The sequence below is a fragment of the Talpa occidentalis genome, unplaced genomic scaffold (genome assembly GCF_014898055.3).
Source record: "Talpa occidentalis isolate TD23 unplaced genomic scaffold, MPIMG_talOcc4v2.1 talOcc4.9, whole genome shotgun sequence".
In the NCBI taxonomy this organism is placed as follows: Eukaryota; Metazoa; Chordata; class Mammalia; order Eulipotyphla; family Talpidae; genus Talpa; species Talpa occidentalis.
Genome location: NW_023605305.1, coordinates 72,867,694 through 72,881,411, shown reverse-complemented (window position 1 = coordinate 72,881,411; position 13,718 = coordinate 72,867,694). Strand labels below are relative to the sequence as shown.

General features: G+C 42.9%; 1 protein-coding gene across 5 annotated transcripts in view; it reads right to left on the bottom strand.

Annotated features, from left to right (window-relative positions):
- The window catches only part of CNOT6 (CCR4-NOT transcription complex subunit 6), a 61,122-nt gene extending 49,137 nt beyond the window's left edge, over positions 1 to 11,985 (bottom strand). For 2 of the 5 annotated variants that reach the window (XM_037500997.2, XM_054691880.1), the window contains exon 1: positions 11,211 to 11,304. The gene's annotated coding sequence lies outside the window, so the exon portion shown is untranslated. The other 3 variants (XM_054691876.1, XM_054691879.1, XM_054691877.1) reach the window with 2 other exon arrangements.
- Positions 11,986 to 13,718: the final 1,733 nt, after the last annotated feature.

Here is a 13,718-nt window from a genome sequence, read left to right as displayed (position 1 = left end):
TTACGATGAGAATCAGGGAGCAAAATGCAATGAGATTAAAAACACAAACTAGAGTCAAAAAGTTCTAGCTCTGCATCCATGTGTTCACCATTCATCTTTAAAACTAAGGTTTCTTCCAAAGCTGTAAATAAGGACCTAGAGCATTTGGGCTTAACAGACATCTATAGAACACTAAACCCCAAAAAAATGGAGTACACATTCTTCTCAAGCGCACACGGATCATTCTCCAGGATCGATCACATACTGGGGCACAAGACAAATATCAACAGATACACCAAGATTGAAATCATATCAACCATCTTTTCTGACCATGAAGGCATCAAACTAGAAATAAACCATAAAAAGAAGGCAAGGAACTTTCCTACCTCATGGAGATTAAGAACCACACTACTGGAAGACCACTGGACTAATGAGGAGATCAAAGAAGAAATTAAAAAATTCTTTGAATTGAACGACAAGGAGGACACCAATATCCTAAATGTATGGGATGCAGCAAAAGCAGTAATAAGAGGAAAATATATAGCAATAGAAGCTCACATCAAGAAACAAGAAAGAACTCAAAGAAGCAACCTAATCTCGAAGCTCAAAGATCTAGAAAAAGAACAACAAAAAAACCCCAAAACCAGTAGAAGAAAAGAAATAATAAAAACAAAAGCAGAAATAAATGAAATTGAAACTAAAAAAACAATCCAAAAGATCAATGAAACCAAGAGCTGGTTCTTTGAAAAAAATCAATAAAATAGACAAACCCCTAGCCAGGCTCACAAAGGAAAAAACGGAGAAAGCAGAAATAAACAGGATCATCAATGAAAGAGGAGAAATCACAACGGACACAGCAGAAATCAAAAGAATAATCAGTAACTACTATGAAGAGTTATATGGAAACAAGTTTAACAATCTAGAGGAGATGGACAAATTCCTACAACTCTACAATCACCCAAAGCTAGATAAAGAAGAAATAGAACACCTAAACAGACCAATTACAAGCAGCGAAATTGAAATGGTAATCAAAAATCTCCCCAAAAACAAAAGCCCAGGACCTGATGGATTTACAAATGAATTCTACCAAACATTCAGAGATGAATTAGTGCCTATCCTTCACAAACTCTTCCAAAAAATTGAGAAGGAAGGGACAATACCAAACACGTTCTATGAAGCCAACATTACACTAATACCAAAACCGAACAAGGACAACACAAAAAAGGAAAACTACAGGCCAATCTCCCTAATGAACATGGATGCAAAAATCCTCCATAAAATTTTAGCTATCAGAATCCAACAATGTATCCATAAGATAATTCACCACGACCAAGTAGGATTCATTCCAGGGACACAAGGATGGTTTAACATCCGAAAATCAATCAACGTTATCCAACATATCAACAAAAGAAATATAAAAACCATATGATAATATCAATAGATGCTGAGAAAGCTTTCGACAAAGTGCAACACCCATTCATGATAAAAGCCCTTGAAATTCTTGGGATACAAGGAACATACCTCAACATCATAAAGGCCATCTATGACAAGCCAACAGCCAGTATTATTCTCAATGGTGAAAAGCTGAAAGCAATTCCATTAAGATCTGGAACAAGACAAGGATGTCCACTCTCACCACTGCTTTTCAATATAATACTGGAAGTCCTAGCCAGAGCAATAAGACAAGAGAAAGACATCCAAGGAATCCAAATAGGAAAAGAAGAAGTCAAACTATCACTATTTGCAGATGATATGATAATATACATAGAGAACCCCAAAAACTCCACAGAAAAACTAATTCAACTCATCAATCAGTTCAGTAAAGTGGCAGGATACAAAATCAACACGCAAAAGTCAGTAGCCTTCCTATACACAAACAAAAAATCTGAAGAAGAAGAAATCAAAAACACCATCCCTTTTTTTATTGAAACAAAAAAAATCAAATATTTGGGAATAAATCTAACAAAAGAGGTAAAGGACCTATACAAAGAAAACTATAAAACACTGTTAAAAGAAATAGAAGAAGACACAAAGAAATGGAAAGACATCCCCTGCTCATGGATTGGAAGAATAAACATTATTAAAATGGCCATCCTACCAAAAGCAATATACAGATTCAATGTTATTCCAATAAAAATTTCAATGTCATTCTTCAAAGAAATAGAACAATTATTGATGAAATTCATATGGAATCACAAAAAACCTCAAATAGCCAAAGCTCTCCTGAAAAAAAAAAGAAGGGAATGGAGGCATCACACTCCCAGACTTCAAACTATACTACAAAGCCATAATCATCAAAACTGCATGGTATTGGAATAAGAACAGACATACAGACCAATGGAATGGAATAGAAAATCCAGAAATAAACCCACAGATTTATGGTCAACTAATCTTTGACAAAGGAGCAAAGACTATGCATTGGAGCAAAGAGAGTTTGTTCAATAAATGGTGCTGGGAAAACTGGGTCACTACATGCAAAAGAATGAAGCTTGACCACTACCTCACACCATACACAAAAATCAACTCAAAATGGATTAAAGAACTAGACATAAGACCTGAAACCATAAAATATATAGAAGGAAATATAGGCGAAACGCTACGTGATTTGCACATAAAAGACATCTTTACAGACACATCACCCAAAGCAGTGAGAGTGAAGGCAAAGATCAACAGCTGGGACTACATCAAATTAAAGAGCTTCTGCACAGCAAAAGAGACAATAACAAAAACAAAGAGAAACCCCACTAACTGGGAGAACATTTTTGCACCCAACACTAATGATAAAGGACTGATCAGAAAAATCTGCAAAGAGCTGATGAGACTTAACAACAACAAAGAAAATAATCCAGTCAAAAAATGGGCAGAAGAGCTAAAAAGAAACTTCTCTGAAGAGGAAATGCGAATGGCCAACAGGCATATGAAAAAATGTTCAACATCACTTGTCATCAGGGAAATGCAAATCAAAACTACCATGAGATACCATCTTACACCAGTGAGAATGGCACATATTAAAAAAACTAGCAACAACAAATGTTGGCGAGGGTGTGGAGAAAAAGGAACTCTCCTGCACTGTTGGTGGGAGTCCAAACTGGTCCAACCACTATGGAGAGCTGTGTGGAGATTTATGGGCCTACTAAACATAGAGCTTCCATATGATCCAGCAATTCCACTCCTAGGTATTTACCCAAAGGACACAGAAACATCAATTCCAAAGAACACCTGCACCCCTATGTTTATTGCAGCACTGTTTACAATAGCTAAGCTTTGGAAACAGCCCAAATGCCCAAAAATAGATGACTGGATCAAGAAGATGTGGTACATATACACCATGGAATATTACTCAGCATTCAAAAAAGATAAACACATGCAGTTTGCAGCAACATGGATGGCGCTGGAAGGGATCATGCTCAGCGAAATAAGCCAAAAAGAAAAAGAAAAATACCGGATGGTCTCACTCATAGCAGGAATCTAGAAAACTTAAATAAGGGACCAGGAAAATGAATAACTATAAGAAAGTGAAAATCAAAATCAACAAAAAACTATGAACCAGAGACACTTTTTGGGGGGCGGGGGTGGGAGGGGAGGGATTGGGGTCAGAATGGGGGGGCTGCAATTGTATGGGGAATAAAAATAAAATTTATTATTTAAAAAAAATAAATAAATAAAATTAAAAAATAAATAAATAAAACTATGGTTTCTTCATTTATAAAATGCTGATATCTACCCCACGATTTTAGCATGAGGAGAAACCTATCGCATCATTAGCATTCAATAATTGCTTTCTTTCTGTGACAGCAAATCTGTCTGCTTTGCATATCCCTTTGGTTATTTGTAGATTCTAGAAAATTAGAAAACAAATGAAAACTCTTTAGATATATCAATATTCAGGTATTCTTTAGATAAGATTTAGATATAAATATAGCTATTCTTTAGATATAGAAAATTCTTTAGATATAAATTATCTAAATTCTTTAGATATACTAGTTTTCATTTTCAAATATTTTATATTAAAATATATGAAGGGAGGTAAGGTCTGAAGCATGAAGCTAACTATCAGTTATATGATGCCTTTTGTAGAAGAAAAAGATTATGCCTCTCAAAAAAGTTGACAGCAAATAAAATTTTTCACCTAATTTTTTTTTTTAGATTTATTTATTTATACAAGCACTGGATACAGTCAGAAGCGCGCAGGAGGGTAAGAGAATTCACCAAAGCCAGAGCAGGGAACAGAACAGACAGACTGACGAAATACACTGCTGAGGGGAGAAGCGGGCGTCAGGAGAGGTCTGCGTGCCATGTGGGACCCTCGCTGGGGATCGAACCGGCGCTGCAGAGGCTGCAGGCAGCTTCACAGCCCAGCGCTCAACCGCTGCGCCACCAGGTGAGGCCCTATTTTTAATAAATTTTATCTTCATTTGTTGGGTCTTCAATTAGGAGAGACCCCTAATAGCTTGTCTCTTTTCACCTACCACCCTACACATTTCTCAACTCAAAGTCAGCCTAGAAAAAAATCTATATGCAATCACAGGATGCTTCTAGAAAATCACCAGTAACTCTTTTTGCATACAAAGATCACTGTCTATTTTCTGTTTTAAGTCTTCACAACATTACTCTGCAGAGATAATCTTATTTGTAACAAACAACTCTCTGCTTGCTACTATTGCATGTTTAAAATTGCATCAAGTATTTAACAGAGCTTTGGGCTGCTGAGCACTAACCTAGCACAGGAAACATACAAAGCAAGTATTAGAGTTGTGAGGTTTGAAACATGGTGATAACATGAACCAGCAACAAACTACAAACACTGTAGAAGAAACCCTGAATCTCAGACTCAATCTAGAGGAAAAAATTTATGAGAAAATGAGAAATGACAACTTGAAGGCAGATTACACACTTATAATCAACATTTAAATATGATATTGGGAGATGTGAAAGAAAGTGACTACTATAGAAATTGATGAGGATACCTATGAAGACATCTATAAATTAACAAAATGGAATATTCCAATGCACTTTGTCTAGGTGAAGGCGTACCAGGTTACCCCTCTATTGGGAGTTGGCTTACAGAATGTATCCCATATGGAAAATAGGGAAACACCCTATGACTGCCTCTTTAAATGTAGACGATAGATAATTAAGAGAGAAACCCACGTAAATTTTTATATTAATAAATGACCAAGGATTCTTCCACTCCTGAAATAATTTGCAAATAACTCACAAATTCTTAAGCGTTTGCATTTTTCTCTCTTAATTCTTACAATAATCACGGTTACCAAGCCATGAAACTCTTTTTCAGGAACTAATTCACGCCAATTGTGTTTTCAGGCAATTTCTTATTTTTTTCCCTATTTATATTACCTTCTTCTGATAAAAAAAGAAAAAATATTAGTCTTTAATAAAGTTTTAATATCATATCACCTTGAGTGAAGAAATTTTAGTTTTGAAATCATAAAATTCCACAAAGAAAACAGTTTTACGTGATTAAAAGTCAATCATTTCAGGGAAACATTTGAAAAATGTACATATATATTAAAAATTCATTTGCTAAGCTTTGGACTTGAAGGCAACAAAAAGAAGGCTGGCAACCGACATAGGTGCCAAGACTCTCTTGACCTCCTCATTAAATAATTCCCCTTTTTCCTTCTCCTCTACTTTACATTTTTCCAAATAGCAGTCTGCAGTCTTTTTCATTTTACCCTCCCACTTGCTTTCAGGCTAATCTACAATCTGACTTTTACATACCTAGTCCCAGAAAAATTTTCTCTGCTCACACACATAATTTTCCCTCCTCTATTCAACTGAATTCTCTATGACCTCATTATATACAGAAAAAACAAAATCCCAACACTTTAAGAAAAAAAAACCCAGGACTATCTCAAGCTGTTTCTGGTCTACCTTCCTATCCTTCACACCCATGAATGCCATGTTTCACAACCCAAGTTGTCTGTAACTTAACTTTGCACATGCTGTTCCTTCCCTCTGAACTGTCCTACTCAGTCTGACAGGTCCTTATTCACTCTTTAAAAATTCAGCTCAAAGATCTCTGAGAAGACAATTTCAGGTTTCCCAAGTAACCTGAATGTTTTTTATATTACTAATTGCTTTTTACATTCATTTATATCAAAAGCATTTATATCAAATGTTTTTTATATTACTAATTCCTATATAACCTGTCATTTGTCTTTCTCTATGCAACACTGTGTAACCACTTGGACAAAAGATCATAGCCCTCTAAGTCTATATACATGGAGACTGATACATGGGTGTTGAATGATTATTTTTGGAACTGAATTTTAGAAGTACTTTTAAATGCCATATTTAAGTATAATCAGTTATGCTACATCACTTACTTTGAAAATGTGAATTTGTTCCAAAATGATAGACATAATAGGGAATGAGTGTAACCTCAAATTCCCAATTGCTTATATGTGGTTCTGTCTCCAAAAAACATAAGATAAAGGTAGTAAAGTGTACCCAGCTAAACTGAGTTGCATGGAGATACACAAAACAGCTTAATCAGTTCACTATCTGGGTTGTGTGCATCACACCACTCCATAACTGCTATTAATCTAACATTCTAACTGATTTTAGGTAACCCTCCTTCCACCACACTTCACAATAATTCACAAACAGCAACCCTTCTAATGCCCATTCCACAAGCAAACCAAGTCTTTCTCAAAGTACAATGCTGGTTTACTGTAGTATTTATGTATTTCTTAGCCATTTAACATGTGTAAAACTGCTATTTTTATAGGCTCCTCTTTAAAAAATAACTGACAAGTTTTTGATTGTTGTTCCCTAATCTCACCCGCCCATAAGCCCTGTATGTTATTTTACTGCACAATTTTGCACAGCATGCTGACTTTAAGGAACCTAGATGTTGCTTTATAGCAGCATTGTATAAAATTAACAGCTTTATAAGGACTTCTCCAATGTAGGAAAGTTTCAATACTCCAATTTTAATCATCTACTCAGGGGAGAACTCTGCTGTCCCCCAAATTTCACAAAATGTTCATTGCCCATATTACAACAGACCATAAGGAGAGTCATAATCTTTTAATCTTGGTAGCTCTCACTTCTGGTGGGCACAGGATTGAATTTTTCCAGCTTCAGCTCTAGAACCTGTGCAAGTCTGAGAAAACAATGGCATTCTCAATGCCTCCCTTTCCATGTGTACCATTTTGTAAGTTGCACTGTTTCGATTGCTTTAAACTTCTTCCAAAATTTCCCTATACTACAGAGCAATTGGGTAGTCCTCAAGCCCATTGCAAAAGACACAAGAGACACTATACCCAAGTTAAACAGATCTGGAATCAGTAATACTCTATGGCAAATATGACTTGATTTTTATATTCACTGTATCTTCACACCTATGTGAAAGTGATGTTTAAATCACCTTGTTCCCCTACTAAAATATTTCAGCTCCCTCCTTTGCTATAGGATAAAGATATGAACTTCACTTTGAGCTTAGCAAGCTTGACCTTTCAAAATCAAGGCTGGGGCTCTTTCCTTTCCTCCTGAAGGAAGCCATCAGGTAAGTCAAAATGGGCACTTACAAGCACATTCAGGAACTATGAGGAAGAAGCAGTGATGCATTTTCCTCTCAGGGGGCACTGCTAGCAGTGCTGCCAGCCCTTCACAGGGCACACTGCCTCACCTGGCCAGATAAAGCAAACTGGGATGTAAGGTCAAGCAAGGTTTGTCATACATCACAGTAGTGTGTGCTGTGATGGTCACATCCAGTTCCAAAGGCTGCAACCTATGGCAAGCCTGCCCATCATAGTGTTAATCAGCAGAAGTTTGCTAGAGGCCTTCAATCTGCTGCTGGGGAACGAGCTGGATGCCACTGTGGGAGAGCCCCAAATTCTTAATGGGTTGGTGAAGATTCCACATACAAAATTTTTGAGGTTATCCTCATCAATCCATTCCACAAAGCCATCCAAAGAAATTCTGATACCCAGTGGATCACGGTCCTAAACCAGTCCACAAGGACAATGAGATTCGAGGGCTGACATCTGCAGGCTACAATAGCTTGGAAAGGGCCACAAATTCCACCACGTTATGAGTGGTTCTCACAGCGCAGCTTGGAGAACACACAATACTCTCCAGCACCACCATTACCACTAGTAAGTAATGTTTGTAAAATTCTTTCTTTTTTTAAAGATTATTTATACATACAAGAACTGGGGTGTAAGCCAGAGGTGCAGGGGGTGAGAGGATTCACCAGAGAGGGTGGGGAGCGGAACAGGCAGATCTACTGAAATACGTTGCTGAGGGGAACAGCGGATGAGGGAGGAGAGGGCTGCTACGCCATATGGGTTGCTTGCTGGCTGGCTGGAGATCGAATTCATGCTGCAGTGGCTGTCGACAGCTTGACAGCGCTGTCTTTAACCCCTGCACCGCGAGGGAGGCCCCATATTTGTAAAATTCTTACCTACATAGTAACAAATTAGGATGGTCAAAAAAAAAAAAAAAAATCAAGGCTAAACACACTTTGCAGGTTCATCTCCAGCCACTCTTCTTGTTCCTGTATTACCTCACCATAGACCTTACCCAACACTTCACACCCACAGTTCCTTCTGTTTGAAATGCCCCCCACCCTCCAATTTGGCAAAGACCTAGTACTCAGTGTTATTTTCTGTAAACTGCTCCCACACCTTGTACAAATTTAATCATTCTCTCCTCTGTTCTTTCACAGCACTCTATACCAACTACAGCTGAGAGACTACAAGGCAGAAATAAATGTCATCTTTTAATTCTCAGAATCCAACACTGCATGCAGCATATACTATTCCTTATGCAAAATACAAACACATGACGGAGAGGTAAAACCCAGAAAATAAGGACAAGGCAGCCTCAATTGATACTACCTTGGATCCAAATAACCTTCTCTTTACCTATTTATTTATATACCAAAATATGGCACATCCCTTCATAACTTTGATGTACAGAAGCTAGATAGACAATAAGTTAACAGCTTATTCAACGTTTCTTAATTTCATATATAGAAATTTTCACATATAGTGTTTTATTAATCACACATCATCTTAAAATGGCTACCTTCCAAAACAGAATAGCAGTAAGGTTAAAGGAAAAAGTACATCGGGCATCCCCGGTGGCGCAGCGGTTGAGCGCTGGGTTGTGAAGCTGCCCGCAGCCTCTGCAGCGCCAGTTCGATCCCCGGCTGCTCCCTGGCCACCGGAGGAGGGTCCCGCATGGCGCGCAGACCTCTCCTGCCGCCCGCTGCTCCCCTCAGCAGCATGCTTCGGTTCTTCTGCCTGTTCTGCTCCCTGCTCTGGCTCTGGTGAATTCTCTCACCCTCCCACGCTTCTGACTGTACCCAGTGCTTGTATAAATAAATAAATAAATCTTCAAAAAAAAGAAAAAGTACATCAACAAAATATTCTGTGGAAGCTAGGGACTTGAAAATTAAAATTGGGAATTTTTTCCTAGATAACCTATCATTAACGTCCAATCAAAAGTGAAATACAGTATTGCATACTCACAAATCCATGCATTTTTCTCCACTAAAATACAAGTTTTTAGATGAACCTATTTGGACATTTCCAAAGTGACAGACACCTTAAAAGCATTTTCCAACCAAGGTATGGGAAAGTTTCAGGTGTATTGTAGATATTAGTCCCTTCACTCCTCATGGCCCAAAAGCTACAGCTTTGAGAAGTCTTGACCATTTATTCCAGCACAACTTACATGTATTATCCCTTTCTGTTGCAACATGATATGAAAAAGGTTTATGCTTTAAAGAATACAAGAAGGGGGCCTCCGCGGTGGCGCAGCAGGTTGAGTGCGGAGCTCTCTGCAGCACCGGTTCGATTCCTGGCTGGCCAGGGAGAAACCCACATGGCGTGGCAGACCTCTCCTGCTCTGTCTCTGGTGAATTCTCTCATCCTCCCACGCCTCTGACTGTACCCCAGTTCTTGTATAAATAAATAAATCTTAAAAAAAAAAAATACAAGAAGGATGGGGGCCTCCCTGGTGGCGCAAGGGATTAAGCACAGCAATATGAAGCAATCGCAGTCTCTACAGCATGAGTTCAATCCCCAGCCAGCCAGGGAGCAACACATATGGTGCAGCAGACCTCTCCTGCTTCGCCCACTGCTCCCCTCAGCAGTGTATTTGTCAGTCTGCCTGTTCTGTTCCCTAGTGTCTCTGAGGAATCCTCTCACCTCCCACACCTCTGGCCTGTACCCCAGCTCTTTTATGCAAAATAAATAAATCTTTAAAAAAAATAAAGAATACAAGAAGGCTAATATAAGAAATCAAAGCAACCATGGTACGCCTTAGCTTAGCCAAAATGCTTATTTATAAATTACAAGTACAGTAGGCAAATTCCTATAAACCTTTTAGTCACAGTCAGGACAAAGTTCTATATAGCCCAACCACTTGTCTGTTCAAAAGGAAACAGTCTTAAAATTCCCAATAATTGTAGTTTTACTAGCCACCAAGGAAATACCTGTAAATCAAATAGGCATTCAAAAGCAACTTTTTCAGCTACATTACCACTGATCAAAATATTTTTGAACTATGCAAGGATGGACTTTCAGGGAGACTCTTCTGACTCTCGGAAGAAATTTCACATACCTTTTTTCACATCTTTTTCAACGGTTTCGTTAATAATCCTGTTAAACTACTAAGAAGTGACCAGACTCAAGCATCTTAATTAACTCCTATCTGCCCTCCCAAATGAACTGATCTACAGCAATTCTATCACATTCCCATACGCTTTCATATTCACATAAGCCAGGGCCTTTCCCTCTGTGTTTCTTGAGCAAGTCCCTTTAACCTTTCCCCTCAGTTTCCTCATCAGTAGCTATTCAATATTTTGTTTAAAGCAATCAAATGGCCTAAATCACTGGTCTAAAAATATTTAAGGGATTTTATTCTCAAATTCATCACATTCTAAAACCTGAAAGTCCCTCTGACACAGATTACAAAAGTCTTCAAGACCTTTTCATCAATGGCCACACTAGCGCCTACAGCATACAAAACTTTCTTTAAGTGTATCCTGGAAAATACAACGTGCTAACACACACCATTTCATTTTTCACTTATTCATAAGTCACTCTCTTCCTCTTCAAAATTAACTTTACACACCAACTAACGGGGCAATGCAGCCGAAAAACAGGTTAAGTAGGGGAACTCGAATTCCATCAAATTACTCCAACCTCAGCTTAAGACACTAACAAACCCAACAAGGTCAAGCAAATGACCATTCACGACGCTGTCGCGTGCAGTCACGGCTCGCAAGGTTACAGGTGTTTTACTAGCGTTAGCAGCCTCTTCGGGGAAGGTGAAGAGTAAGAGTCAAAGAAAAAAAAGTTTCCAAAAAAATGACGACGGGTGCTGAGAGAGGCGACGGGAGGACGGGCTCCGGGCTCCGCAGCAAACCGCTTCTGGGCCGCGGCCGCCCCCGAGCCCTCGGCGGGGCCGTCCATCTCCCCCGCGGGGCGCAGCCCCCCGGAACCTGTCACCGCCGCCCCCGCCCCATCTGCTCCCAACTGAATCTGCGCGGCCGGGGGGCGGGGGGGCCGTTGGCTTCCCGCTCGCAGGCAACCGCCGAGTTCCGCGCTCCGCAGCGCCGGCCCCGCGGCCGCGCCTCCCAAGTTGCCGCCCGCGCCCGCCCGTCCCGGCGACCGCAGCGGGGTCCGCAGCGGGGTCCCCGGCGCCCCCCCGACCCCTGCGCGCCGCCCCCGCCCGTCAGCGCCCCCGCCCCGGCGCGGCCGGGGGCGCGGCCCGCGAGCGGCCGGATCGGGACGGCGCCGCCGCCCGGGGCCCCAACAGCCGCCGGCCCCGCCCGCCGCCCGCAGAACTCCAGGCGCGCGCCCGGCCCCGCGCGCCGCGTCCCGGGCACGGCCGAGCGCGGCCCGAGCGCAGCAGCCCCCCCGGGCCCGGCCGCCTCGCTCACCTCACGGGGCGCGCCGCCCGCCGCCGCCGCCTCCTCCCTGTGAGCGCAGCGGGGTCTGCCCTGTGGAACCACCATACCAGTCCCGCCCGCCGCTGCAGCGCCGCCGCCGCCGCGCCTCCGCCGCCGCCGCCGCGCTCTTTGTTCCCCCTCCGAGCGCCACCGCGTCAGCCGCCCGCCTCCGCCGCCCCGACGGGCGCCACTACGCCCCGCGGCACGGTCGGCCCCGGGCCTCGCCCTCCTCGCCGCGCCCGCCGCCGCCTTCGCCGCCGCGCCGCCGACGCCGCCGCCACCGACGCCGCCGCCTCCTCCTCCGCGCCCCCCTCGTTTTCATTGAAAGCAAACAAGCATCATGGCGGCGGCCGTCCTCCAGCCAGCTAGCGCCCGCCGCCGCCGCCGCTCCAACATCCCGGCCGCCCATTGGCCGCCTCCGCCGGGCGCGACCATTCGGCGCCCGGGGGGTTGCTCCCCGCACGCCGCTCGCCAGGCCCCGCCCCCTCGCCCCCGCGCGCCGGGACAGTGCGCCCGCCCGGCGCGCTCCCGGCCCGCCGCCCCTGCGGTTCCCGCCCTCCGGCGCGCCTGCCCCGCCGCCGGGACGCGCCGCCTCCTGAACGCCCCTCCGGCTGCCAGCTGGCTCCTTCCCGCCTCTCTAGGGCTCTTTGGATTATTTTATTTTATTTTATTTTATTTTATTTTATTTTATTTTATTTTATTTTATTTTATTTTATTTTTGGTCTCCTCTGTTTTTCCTTCATCTTTCTGCCCTTCGGCTTGGCTGTTAATTACATGAAAACACGAGCACGCTCAAGACTTTGACCTAAGTCACTATCTCGATTTGCCCTAAGACAAGAGGCGCGCCATTCTCCCTGCCCCCAATATACAGAAAATATTAGTCAGTGGCCCGTTTCGCTCCATTAATGGTCACTTACTCTTGTAAATTCAGGGACGCTTCCGGTGGCGGGAGCCTAGCCTTAGTAACTGCCTGAGACAGTTCAGTTGTCAAGGTGGTACATTCAGTGGTAACCCAAGGTGACATGAGAGGGGCCTTAACTGATGACATTTGCATCAGGGGACGTTAATTGATGTTTTCGCGGTCCTGTGCAGGGGCCAGGGTCTAGAGCTGAATTGGGCTTCATCCTGCCCTAAGTTTACTGCATACGGGCCAGAGAAACACCCAACGGAGTATTAAAAAGCCATAAAGAGGGCCTCCCCGGTGGCGCAGGCGGTTGAGCGCAGCGCTGTGAAGCTGTCCACAGCCTCTGGAGTGCCGGTTTGATCCCCGCCAGCGGTGGAGATACCCACATGGCGCGGCAAATCTCTCCTCTCGCCCGCTCCTCCCCTCAGCAGTGTATTTCAGTCCGTCTGCCTGTTCTCTTTCCCACTCTGTCTCTGGTGAATCCTCTCACCCTCCCGCACATCTGGCCTGTGCCCCAGTTCTTCTATAAATAAATAAATCTTAGAAAAAAAATTAAGAGAAACATGCAGGCAGTCATCAAGTGAGGGTAAAGGAATAGCCAACCAGCCACCCACCTACATGGCAAACTAGGGTGGGCTCCTGGCTCCTTCCCAGAATCAGTCCTGATGAAATGAGTGAAGAGGATTCTAAGCACTAATAATAGCAACAAAGTGAGACACCCCATCCCTGAAGGCTGTTTTGGGCTACAGGATATGGGAAATGGGTAGCTGCTGCTGGGGAAGGAGAGCTGGAAAGACAGAAAAATATTAAGGAACAGAAATTTACTGAGTTCCGTGCTAGCTTCTCCCTAGGATGGCCCTGGGATGGTTATGTTGGAATGCTGGAATAGAAAAATTTAGA